This window comes from Oryza sativa, chromosome 2 (genome assembly GCF_034140825.1).
Source record: "Oryza sativa Japonica Group chromosome 2, ASM3414082v1".
In the NCBI taxonomy this organism is placed as follows: domain Eukaryota; kingdom Viridiplantae; phylum Streptophyta; class Magnoliopsida; order Poales; family Poaceae; genus Oryza; species Oryza sativa.
This window is the reverse complement of record NC_089036.1, coordinates 19,199,243-19,212,148: the sequence shown is the minus strand read 5'-3', so window position 1 is coordinate 19,212,148 and position 12,906 is coordinate 19,199,243. Positions and strand designations below refer to the sequence as shown.

At 41.8% G+C, this 12,906-nt stretch overlaps 1 long non-coding RNA gene across 1 annotated transcript; it reads left to right on the top strand.

Annotated features, from left to right (window-relative positions):
- The first annotated feature begins 10,495 nt into the window (after nt 1-10,495).
- Nucleotides 10,496-12,384, top strand: LOC107280083 (uncharacterized). The gene is made up of 3 exons (XR_001543137.3): nt 10,496-10,671; nt 10,784-10,913; nt 11,995-12,384. It is a non-coding gene; the product is annotated as an uncharacterized lncRNA (long non-coding RNA).
- Nucleotides 12,385-12,906: the final 522 nt, after the last annotated feature.

The window sequence follows — 12,906 nt, the reverse complement described above, 5'->3', positions numbered from 1 at the left end:
ATCATTTATTTTATTCTTTATATGATATTTTTCCTTTTCCTCTGCCTCACTACACCAATTGGTCTTCCATTGAGTAGTGAGTCGGGGGCTACAGATGTTATATCATATTTTTTTATAATATTTATCTTGATTGCTTGCGACATAATCTGAGTACAAAAGTACCTATCGAGTTATAGAGTTCTATCTTCCTATGCTTTCCGTTTGGTTTGCCAATGGATGGTTGCCTTTGGGCCGATTCCTAGCACCCGGGGGCTCGTTGGATGGACCGAGTAACGCAAGGTGCTAAGTATTATTCGGAATAAATCAAAAGCATAGAGATAAAATAAATTTATTTTCTGCTCTTTACAATTACAAAAGTACCCGAGTAGTAAATTCTGATTCGTGAAACTTTGTTCCATTAATGACGAACTCATGTCACTCATATGCATGTTTGGGAAGTGCCTAGGCCGACTCCCGGTGCTTGGGGGCTATGGCTAGTCGGACAGAGCGTTTAAACGTAATGAGTCATCTGCTCGGGGAAATCAAAATTGACAAGAGGAGAAATACATATTTATAAATATTTTAAAATACTTGCATTTTTCTCGAGTATTATATTTATATCAGATACTACTCATCCTATATGTTTGTTCTGCAGGATCCAGATCCAGATATGCATAAAAGGGATTCATGGCTTTAAGCTTATCTCTTACACTCCAGGAATGGATCAGTCAGAACATCACCACCGGCTCGCCTCGACCGCCGCCGACTGGTGTTTCCGCCTGCACGGCTGGCATATTATGCCGCCGTTGTTGGGCGTCTACGTCTTCACCGACCGGCTTGCCTTCGCCGCCGCCGACTGGTGTTTCCGCCTGCACGGCTGGCCTTTATGCCGCCGTTGTTGGGCGTCTACGTCTTCACCGACCGGCTTGCCTTCGCCGCCGCCGACTGGTGTTTCCGCCTACACGGCTGGTCTATTATGCCGCCGTTGTTGGGCGTCTACGTCTTCACCGATCGGCTTGCCTTCGCCGTTGCCGACTGGTGTTTCCGCCTGCACGGCTGACCTTTATGCCGCCGTTGTTGGGCGTCTACGTCTTCACCGACCGGCTTGCCTTCGCCGCCGCCGACTGGTGTTTCCGCCTGCACGGCTGGCCTATTATGCCGCCGTTGTTGGGCGTCTACGTCTTCACCGACCGGCTTGCCTTCGCCGCCGCCGACTGGTGTTTCCGCCTGCACGGCTGGCCTATTATGCCGCCGTTGTTGGGCGTCTACGTCTTCACCGACCGGCTTGCCTTCGCCGCCGCCGACTGGTGTTTCCGCCTGCACGGCTGGCCTATTATGCCGCCGTTGTTGGGCGTCTACGTCTTCACCGACCGGCTTGCCTTCGCCGCTGCCGACTGGTGTTTCCGCCTGCACGGCTGGCCTTTATGCCGCCGTTGTTGGGCGTCTACGTCTTCACCGACCGGCTTGCCTTCGCCGCTGCCGACTGGTGTTTCCGCCTGCACGGCTGGCCTTTATGCCGCCGTTGTTGGGCGTCTACGTCTTCACCGACCGGCCGCCTCGTCCGCCGCCGACTGGTGCTTCCGCCTGCACGGCTGGCCTATTATGCCGCCGTTGTTGGGCGTCTACGTCTTCACCGACCGGCCGCCTCGACCGCCGCCGACTGGTGTTTCCGCCTGCACGGCTGGCCTATTATGCCGCCGTTGTTGGGCGTCTACGTCTTCACTGACCGGCCGCCTCGTTCGCTGCCGACTGGTGTTTCCGCCTGCACGTTGGCCTATTATGCCGCCGTTGTTGGGCATCTACGTCTTCACCGACCGGCCGCCTCGTCCGCCGCCGACTGGTGTTTCCGCCTGCACGGCTGGCCTATTATGCCGCCGTTGTTGGGCGTCTACGTCTTCACCGACCGGCCGCCTCGTCCGCCGCCGACTGGTGGCACCGCCTGCACGGCTGGCCTGTTATAACGCCAACTGATGCTATCTTCTTCACGGCTGGCTACATCGCTGTCACTACTAATAGGCATCAGTATCTTCAATACAAGCTGCCTACGTTTGCCATGGCTGCCGACTGGTTTCTTCACTTCCATGGCTGCATGATTCTGCCAGTGTTGATTGGCCTTACCATCTTCATCGCCGGTCGTCTCGTCTGCTGCTGACTAGTGCCCTCGCCTCTACATCTGGTTTATACAGCTACCACTACTGATGGACATCATCGTCTTCCGCCGCCGACTCGTGTTATGCCGCCGCCGACTGGTGCTTTTATCTTCACAACTGCGCGTCTTCACTACCGGTTTGCTTCTGTTGCCGCCGACTTGTGTTCACTTCATCACGGCAATGCAACTTTGTCATCATGGTAGAGCGACTTCATCTTTATTATCTTCGGCACTGGCAAACTCTATTGCTGCTACTTCGCAAGTTTTGCTACTTCACCAACCACGACGTCTTTGTGAGCCTCGACATCTCGGCATGCAATGCCATGTTATTTTACTACAACAAGAGGCTCTCCAATATTCAGGATTTCTACTTGGACATCTTCAACACATATCTTCAATCAAGCAATGACTATTCGACGACAAGAAGCTATAATTCTCGACTCTATGTTCAGTTGTTTCCCAACTAATCAAAGAGTCGGGGGCTACACAAATACAAGGCTCAAAATTTGACAAATTTTATGTCAAGCTGAAGAAATCAATTCATCAACCAACGAGTCAACTCCAGGAGTCATTATCTTCATCTTTGATTCGGAGCAGACATTCTACTTCAACAACTTCAAATATTTCGGTTTGGACGACACCTCTGCTTCATCGGCCCTGACATCTCCGCTGTTGCTAATGGATGATTATGTTTTCGCCGACTTATTATTTCACCTTGACGGTTGACCTACTATGCAAATGCTGATGAGCGTCTTCGTCATTATCATTGGTTGCGACACTGCTATTGACTGGATCACCGACATCGTCATCTTCATCATGTCAGTTGCATTTGTCATCGCCGACTATTTTCTTCATCTCCATGATTGGTGGATTTTGTCATCGCCTTTGATTTGCCTCGTCTGTCACCGACTGATTATTTCGCTGCCATGGCTACACAACTTTATCGCTGGGCGCTTTCATCTTCATTGATGGCTGACCTGACTACTGCCGACTGGTTTCTTCGCCTCCACGGCTGTGTAACTTCATCACTTTTGATTAGTATCACTATCTTCACTACCACCAATATTTTTGCCACCTCTGGTGGGCAATATTATCTCTATGTTGGTCATCTTGTCTCTATGCCAACTGCGTCAGCTATCATCAATGGACAATTGTGACTACGACAGAAGGACAAGCTATATGCTCAGGGGCTTACTAGCTCAAACACAAATATCATACCTTCAATTTGGACTTGCTCTGGATATATGCAATATGAATTCGTGATCATGGGTCTATTTTCTATGCTCAAAGACTGGACTATTTATTATTCACCGTAAGGGTTATCAACTGAATACTTGCGCCAGTCGGGATTCAATTATTATATTTATTTTGGAGTATCCCATAAGGGATAATCATTCAGATCAGAAGCTATTCATATGAGCTACACTTGGTCTATATTACCCGGAAGATTTATTACTCGGGAGCATGTTATATGCGTCATCCTTTAAAGGGTGTCGAAGGCATATTTTTTGGCCTAGGCCTAATATGTCTGCAGCCCATATTTTCAGGTGTGGCCTGTCACGTTCTTTTAGGGACTTAGGCACTTTTTGCTTAGGCCAAAGTGCGCGTGATCAAGTGCCCAATACCTTAAAATCCTTTTATACCGCAGTTACTTAACTTTTTAGGAGTTGGTACAATGCATCTTAAAAGGTGTCAAACAGTAAAGCTTTATATAGCTGTCCCGCTGACTTTTTTTATATATAAGTCAAGGTGCTGTTTGGGTTTTTAAGCAATTGATTGGATACAATATCATTGCTTTTCGCCACGTAAGTGTGCATTTTTATTGACCAATATTATGGCTTAGGCTGATTATATATTGTGGTCATTTTCTAGGCGGTTGGTAAATCCTTTATGAGTTTATTTACTCGGATTTTACACCACATATGCCATATATTTCCAGGTGTGGTGAAACCATGTGTCTTTTAGGGACTAAAGCACGTCTGTTAAAGCAGTGTGCGCATGGCGTATGCCCAATACTTTGGAAATTTATTTATTCACAACATACAAGCTTCTTTATAGCTGTTTTGCTATGTGAATTTTCAATAATGTAGCCAACTTTAGGTTACACTCATCATATTTTACAAAGCAGTCGGTATATCACTTGGATCATATTATTCAGGGATTCACATCGCATATGCTACATATTAATATTAAGTCGCTTGGTTGACTAGAATTGTCGAAACCACTCGGTGCATCTAGTCGATGCACCTGACTTTATTTTTTCAGCCCTCCACAGTCTTCTGATTTAGAAAAAGTACTCGAGAGATCATGGCGAAGATGATTGAAGCACTCGGCTTTGGAGTAATCTAGTTCGAGAGAAGATTATATTTTCGACTGTGAAGGTCTCAGGGGCTACTGTGGAGATTATGGGTACCCCATATCCACACGGCATGGTTATCCGACTAGTAATAGGGGATAACATATATGTATGGAATATGTAACAGATCGTGACTTGGGTATTACGTTTCCCTATATATTATGGAACGGCCTAAAGTCCTGGTTTGATAAGATTGTAAAGTAGATTTAGGAAACCGATACCGTATTGGTTAAGGTTTCTATCTTGTAATCCTGCCCCCCATCCTATATAAGGTGGGCAGGAAGCCCTCTAGGGGGCATGAGTCAACTTGATCGTCAGATCTATACTACACCCGGCGGATTCAAATCCCCAAACAGGAGTAGGGTATTACCTCTCATCGAGAGGGCCTGAACCTGTCTAAATCTTTTGTCTCCACATCCATCCACTTTTAGGTCTCGTGCGCTACCCCGTTTTATTATTGCCGAATTTATGTTTCGACAGATATCCTTAACAAGATTCTAAACCCTGCTTTTGCCCGATTATCCGAACATATAATTTTAATCGACATAATGTATTATAGCAAACAAGCGGAACTATTTGTGACCGCAGGACAATAGCCGATTTTGCCCTCGCCAAAGGCGCTACTAATATTAATCGCGCGGAGAGGATGAAGGACCAATTTGCCCTCATATCTTGTTTGAGCCAATGCATGGAGACTGATGGACCCTTCCCTATCCATCCGAATAACGCTCAGCTTCGACAATTAATCAACATGGTCGATTCTCCTTTTGCATCATCATCATAATATAATGTCAGGCGATGAGACGAGCTAGTGGCCCCCATCCAAAACGCATATGCCCAGGGCCCCAGAGGCAGGAGGGCAGCTTAGATAGAATTTGACCCAATTATTTGGCTGCATTATTGCTAACAATAATGTCTTAGCATGAGAGCTCGTATATACCCCATAATCCTCCATGCATTTTTGCTGAACTGGACTGTCAAGGCCATGTGTTGGCCACCTGAACCTGAACATGAACCCCTTGAATTTCACCTCCTCCCGTATTTAGGTCTTCAGTTCTCCCTTTTCGGAGTTTTTTTTTAGTATTTTTTTTCGAAGCTACTACTACACCTGTGCTCATGGACTAAGGGTGTGTTTATTTCGCGAAAAAAAAAAAATTTAGGTGTCACATCAGATATTTGATTGCATGTCGGAAGGGGTTTTCGGGCACGAATAAAAAAGCTAATTTCATAACTCGCCTGGAAACCACGAGACGAATCTTTTGAGCTCAATTAAGCCGTCATTAGCACATGTGAGTTACTGTATCACTTATGGGTAATCATGGATTAATTATGCTCAAAATATTTATCTCACGATTTTCATACAAACTGTGTAATTAGTTTTTGTTTTTATATATATTTAATGCTCCATGCATGTGTCAAAGATTCGATGTGACGTTTTTAGGAAAAGAATTTTGGGAAGTAAACCAGGCCTAAAGAATCTGGTCTTCCACTGGAGCGGTGGGTCCCGCAACTCACTGGGGAGGCCCGGCCCCACCATTAGAAGGACAAGGAAACAAAAAGTAGAAGAAACAGATAAAGAAGCAGCTACCGTTCAAAAGCCTTTTCCCCGCATCTCTCTACTTTTAACGAAGCAGATATGATTTTGTTTCTTCGTGCTGTACGGGAACCAATCGGCGGAATAAATTTATTTACAGCGTTCGACTACGAGGATGATTTTTTTTTTCGAAGGGTGTGTACCTATTAATACGAGTATCGGTATTCCCCATAGCTTGGGTGCTTTCCCTTTACCAATTACCATGACTAGTTGGGCAATATACTATGCATACTCCCTCCGATTTCATTGTAATTAACATTTTGGACAATGGTACGCTCTACAAGATATACCTTTGACCTTATTTTCTATTATAATATATATAATAAATAAATACATGTTTAATTTTATTATAGTGTTTTTAAAGACAAATCTATATATGTCTTTAAACTAAATATTTTTAAAGTTATTGATGGTCAAAGTTATAAAAGTTTAATCTTAACCTTGTCCAAAACATTAATTATTATATAACCAGAGGGAGTACGAGGAGTATGAGATATTTTCTTTGCGATGCTCGTATTTCCTTCAGTGCGGCTTAGAATATGCTGCGCATATGCTCAGCTAGCTAGCCTACAATTCCCATATCCCCGAAAATAAGGGAAGGGCATGCTAGGAGGACTCTTACTGTTCTCAAAAAAGAAAAATATTTTTTTTCAAAAAAAAGGGCTCTTACTTTTCTTTTTTTAAAAAAAAAATCTAGGAGGACTCTACCTTCAGCTTCATATCTTATAGAGTTTATACTTACATATACCTTTATAATATTAAGAGCATTTCACTAATTTCAAAAGGTTCTTGATATGATCTTAGAGCGTTGCCGATTAAGCTCTAATGATTTTCATAATTGAAAAAAAATAACATGCTAGAATGCAGCTTCAATGGTAATATAGCTCTCGTACATGACACATATGGACGGTGGTTATGAGCGGTAGCCCGTGGCAACGAATTCGGTACACTAGTGTATTTCCTCTATTTCAAATTAATTAATTATCGTTCTGGCATATATTACATTAAACTAGAAGATATGATCACTGGTGGAGAAAGAGTTTTTACTCCCGGTTTTAACCCCCTTAGTCCCGGTTTTTCAACCGGGACTACGAATCCGGGACTAAAGACTCTATCTTTAGTCCCGGGTGAAAAAACCGGGAGTAAAAATACAGGTCTAAATATCAGTCCCGGTTGGTAACAACAACCGGGACTAAAGAGGCTAGCTCCTGTTGCTACTTTATTATATTCTTTTCTTCATTGTTTTTAATATATTGATTCACTCTATCCTATCCCAAAATCCCAAATCAATCATCCCCGAATAGTCTCCAAATTCTCAAATCAATATCTCTAAATACATCACAAAATCTTAAAAAATTACATTACAACTTCTACAAAATTCATCACAAATACATCACATATTCACATCACACACAAATCAAATACATCACATATTCACATCACACACAAATCATCTCAGATCCGAATCACAGATTCTCAACCAAAAAAAAAAGAAAGAAGACGAACGGCCCACTGCCGCGGCGGCCGCCGGAGCGCCGCCCGCCGCGTCCCCAGCTCCGCCGCGAGGCCGCCAGCCGCCAGCGCGCCGCCACGCCGTCTCGCCCAGCCCTCCGTGCGCCGCGCCGCCGCGCACCGCCCGGCGCGTCCTCGGCCGCCGCCGCGAGGCCGCCAGCCGCCAGTACGCCGCCGCGTCGCTTCGCCCGCCCTCCGCTCGCCGCGCCGCCGCGCCGGCCGGGCGGCCCTCCGCGCCCCACGCCGCCAAGCGGGCCGGCCGGCACTCCGCGCCCCACCGTTGCAGAGGGAGGTGGGGAGGTGGGAAGGAGGGAGGAGGGAGAGGAAGAGATAAGGGTGTAACTGTGTGAGGAGATGAGTTAAAAAGGAGAGGAGGAGTTGTATCGATCCGATGCGCGTGCAACCATCCCACTTATGTCAACTTTTTTCCCAGTTGGTGTTACCAACCGGGACTAAAAATATATCTTTAGTCCCGGTTGGTAACATCAACTGGAAGTAAAGCTTATATCGATCTTTTTTCTCGGTTGGTGTTACCAACCAGGACTATAAATGGATCTTTTAGTCCCGGTTGGTGTTACCAACCACTACTAAAGATCAAAAAATTTCTCTGAGCATTCAAACCGGGACTAAAACATATTTAGTCTCGGTTTTCAATATAACCGGGACTATTTGTGAAATCTAGTGGACCAACCAAAGATGGTTTCTCCACCAGTGGATAGGAGTAAAATACAATTGCTATCCTCATTAAATTTAGTGTAGAAGGGTAGAAAGGGAAAGACATCTAAAGTGCTTTGGATGTGATAAAGATAAGTATTTTAACATAAATTTTAAATGCTAAAACGGTAAATAGTTTGAAGCAGATGGAGTACATTTTTTCGGTTGCTCTAATCAGTAACGCTTCATACCAAAATCTTGCAAAAATAAATTATACTATCACACTGTTAAACCACGCATCCGTAACAAGAACTTGTACTGCAAAATGGAGTACTGTGTACCTAGACAGTACGGTAGGATCTAGTTATCTACACTAAATTTTACTAGAAGAGAAAAGTGTACTAGTGATAGTAATTTAATGGTGAACATTAGGACCACATTTAGTCTAACCAATTGCCCATTACCAGTTGACCAACCTCCATGCTTAATAATGTGACTATATGTTTGTTGGGAAATCAACATTTCTAATTTTTAGTAATAATTAAACTAATAATATAGATACGTATTATCATGGATGTTATATCGTTACAGTCGTATTAATTTGAAAATAGTTTTATATGATGTTAGCTTCATAATTATTCATAATATAACCACAAACAAATTAATAACTATTAAAGTATAGTAGTGTTGATGAGCATGTAATTAAGAAAGAACTCCGTATACTATGCTTTATATTTTGGGGCATAAAAAAAAACTCCCTCCGTATTTTAATGTATGACGCCGTTGACTTTTTAATCAACGTTTGATCCATCGTTTTATTCAAATCTTTTGTGCAAATATGAAAATATTTATGTCATGCTTAAAAAACATTTGATGATGAATCAAGTCACAATAAAATAAATTATAATTATATAAATTTTTTAAATAAGACGAATGATCAAACGTTAGATAAAAAATCAACGGCGTCATACATTAAAATAATATGGAGGTAGTATTCAGCAGACGAACACCACAGGAAGGTAAGAACCAAACCCCACTGACCTAATCCTTCGATTGTGTTGAAGTTTGTGTAAACAATTAATCGCTTTGCACAAGATGCAGTAGATTAATTAGTGATATTGAACTATAGTACGATTAGGTTAATCATCAATGATAGGATAAGACAAGATCTACTCGATTTCTTGTCAAAAGAAACAATAAGCATAGTACATGTGAGTGGCCGATCAAATTAAGTACTAAGTAGTCGTACTAGTACTACTACTCCCTCCGTTTTGAAATGTTTGACGCCGTTAACTTTTTATCATATGTTTGACCGTTCGTTTTATTCAAAAAATTTAAGTAATTATTAATTATTTTCCTATCATTTGATTCATTGTTAAATATATTTTTATGTAGGCATATAATTTTACATATCTCTCAAAAGTTTTTGAATAAGATGAACGGTTAAACATGTGCTAAAAAGTCAACAGTGTCAAATATTTCGAAACGGAGGGAGGGAGTAATTAGCAGTAGTACTAACTAACATCACCGCGAAAAAATAATTAGTACTGTCTTGGGAGAGAATGATCAAGCTGCTATGCTGCTTTGTTTTGTTTTTTTCTCTGTGTCTCTTTAGACAGCATTTTTTTTCAGTGTCTTTAATTCCTTGCCAATCATTGTCCGGCCAGAATCTCATATAGGAGTAAGTAGCTGCGGTGGTAAAAGCATTCAAAAAATAAATAAATTCTGACGTGAAAGTTTTTCTTATACTACTTCTTCAGGTGTGAGGTGATGTTATGCAGATTAATTTATTTGTATCGTAAATATCTAGATGACGAATATCGTTCTTCAAACTTTTTAATATAATAGTCTCTTCGGTCGCAGATATACGTTACTACTTCCTCCGTTTCATAATGTAAGTCATTTTAACATTTTCTACGTTTATATTAATGTTAATGTAATACCCAGTGTTCTAGATTATGGTTGGGTGAATTCGAGGGTGAATTAGATTGAAGGGGGAAGAATGTAATACCCCAAATTTACAATTTGTATATTTCGGGGAATATTAGAACAAACATGCAAAATTTTAACTTTTAAAACCGTTATTCGAATAGGCGATCAGGAACCGTGGATGCGTAGAGCTCGCCGAGTAGTGTAAAATAAAGTTTATAGTAATCGAGGTCTGAACGAAGTCCCAGTGACCAAATTAATGTGGGCCATTCGATCTTCATTAGTCTTTCTCTATTTAACGAACAGAAGAAAAAAGAAAAAGAAAAAAAAAAGAAGCTAACCCTAGCCGCCACCGTCCCTGCGTGCGTGCGTGTCGCCGCTGCTGCTCCCTGTTGCCGGCGCCGCTTCTACGCCGCCGCTGCCACAGCCGTGGTTGGACCCCGCAGCCATTGTCATCCGCAGCCACCAGTGGTCCCTTTTCCGTTTTTCTCCTTCCCGGTGAGCTTGTTGCTGCTGTCGACCCAACCTTGCCTGCTGCCTGTCGACCTGTTGTTTTGGTTGGCTGCTGCTGCTACTGATGATTTCTTGCTGGCTGCTGCTGCGTGGTCAGAGGAGAAGGGTGCAGGAGAACAGGAGAACAGGAGGAAGAAGGGGGAGAGAAAGGCCAAGCAATTTTGGGGATTTCAGTGACTTCGTAACTAGTGCGTTTGTTCTCAAATTCTAGTATCTTCGCTGCAACGGTACTTTTGTTTACTCCCTAGAAGTATAATATTTAAATAGAAATTTATTAGATAGCCGTTTGTGCAATTTTTGAGGTTATTGATTATAGGCTGAAACCGTATTTTCAAATCTGGTATTAAACCGTTAGGATTCAGGTTATTTGTCCTAAATAAAGTTTGTAGCCATCGTTGATATCTTTCTAATAGCGCTGGTTTCGCTCGATTCCGATAAACGGTTTGGGAGAAACAACAAAAAAATAGTACTGCTGACCGGGTCCGAAAATCATGATAGCAATTCGTTTTCCTTAATCTGGGATTTCATAGGCATAATCTGATTTTGTGCTCAACATGAAAGTGGTAGAAAATTTTGTCTGGATGTCCGAAGTTGTATTATTTGCTAGGTTCCGTTAGACGGTTTGTGAGTTACATATAAAACAAAACAGTAATGGAATAGCTATAGGTTATTTAACACAAATCGGTAAAAATTTGTATGAACTGGGTTTCGATTTTAGTAAATATCCTTGTAACTATCATTAGTTGGATATAGTAGTTTATACGTAGTTTTGGCTCCACGGGTGTGGAGGGTTCCAACGTTGGAGGAGTTGAGTCGGATTATCGAAGGAGTTAAGGCAAGTACAAGACGGACTTGTGTGATGGATAAACTATGTTATTTTGTTTGGTTTCATTTACCCAATTATTATTCGAAGCTTCCTATTATCAATTGTGTGGTGTTGGTATTATGCTACGTATTCATATTTCACTTCATGTTCAAGTTCACGACGTTATTCATGTTTCATTCTTCCGGAAGTTTTTGTTTACATTATTCAAGTACCATGCGTAGTCATGGGAGTGCAATTTGGATCTTTATTCATGATCCTTGAGAAGCGCTGATTACGTTTGCTCGGCTTACCGGTAATGCTAAGAGGATATTCACACCTGCCCGGGAGGGAACTACTACTTTTGCCTCCTTCGTTTTAAATTAAAGGAAGTCAAATGTTTCATATTGGTTTTCTTATTGCATAAACCTGTGTATGTTTTACTAGTTCAATATTGTACTTGCTGAGTATTCTTTACTCACTCTTGTGTTTAATTTGGTTTTTAGGTACCTAATGACATTGATTGGCATGGGACGGGAGTAGCACCCTGGACTACACATTATTATTGCACATTATTGGAATTTAGTTTTAGACTATGATTCTGCTTAGCAAAGTTTTGCATAGAACTTGTAGAGGTTATTTAAAGTTCTGGTCCTTATTTTCGCGTGGAACTTATGGAGCTAGGATGGTTTGGATTGTGTGGTTTATATCGTTATTGTGTTATCTTATAATTGCCTGTCGTGGATGTCCGTATTTTTTAGGGGAGACTTTGCCGAAATTTGTAATAATTTTGGGAGTTAGTGGTTTTGAGTGTAGTTTTGGTGTGCCACTCTAGGTACATGGTTACCTGGGGTGTTACAGTTAATGAATCTAGATCTACTCCATCCGTTTCATAATGTAAGTCATTCTAGCATTTTTCACGTTCATATTGATGTTAATGAATCTAGATAATTGTGAAACGGAGGAAGTATGATATTGATGTGTGCTGCATACACTACCCCCCCCCCCCAAACCCCAATTCGCAGCTGATTTTATCTGTCTGATGTGGATATTAAAAATATTTATTTAAATTAAACATATTATAACAACATGGTTTTAACGGAGTATATCACTTATGATCACTTTAGGGACCAGGATCTCCTAATTTTAAAGTTACGTGATTTTGTCGCTAACATACGAGTCCAAAAAAACCTAAATCTGCATGTTAATAATAAAATCACAGTGACTTTAAGGTTAGAAGAACCTGATCTCTGGTCTACAAAGTAAAGGGTGAGGGTATGTTGGTGATGACATCTTTGTCGCCATTTAGCATGGTATCATCATAAAAAATTTAGCTAGAGGCGAGAAATGATAAAAGAAAAACATGTTATCTCTTATGTTGGAGACAGTACCACGTAAAACATAAGAAGGTTATTTTT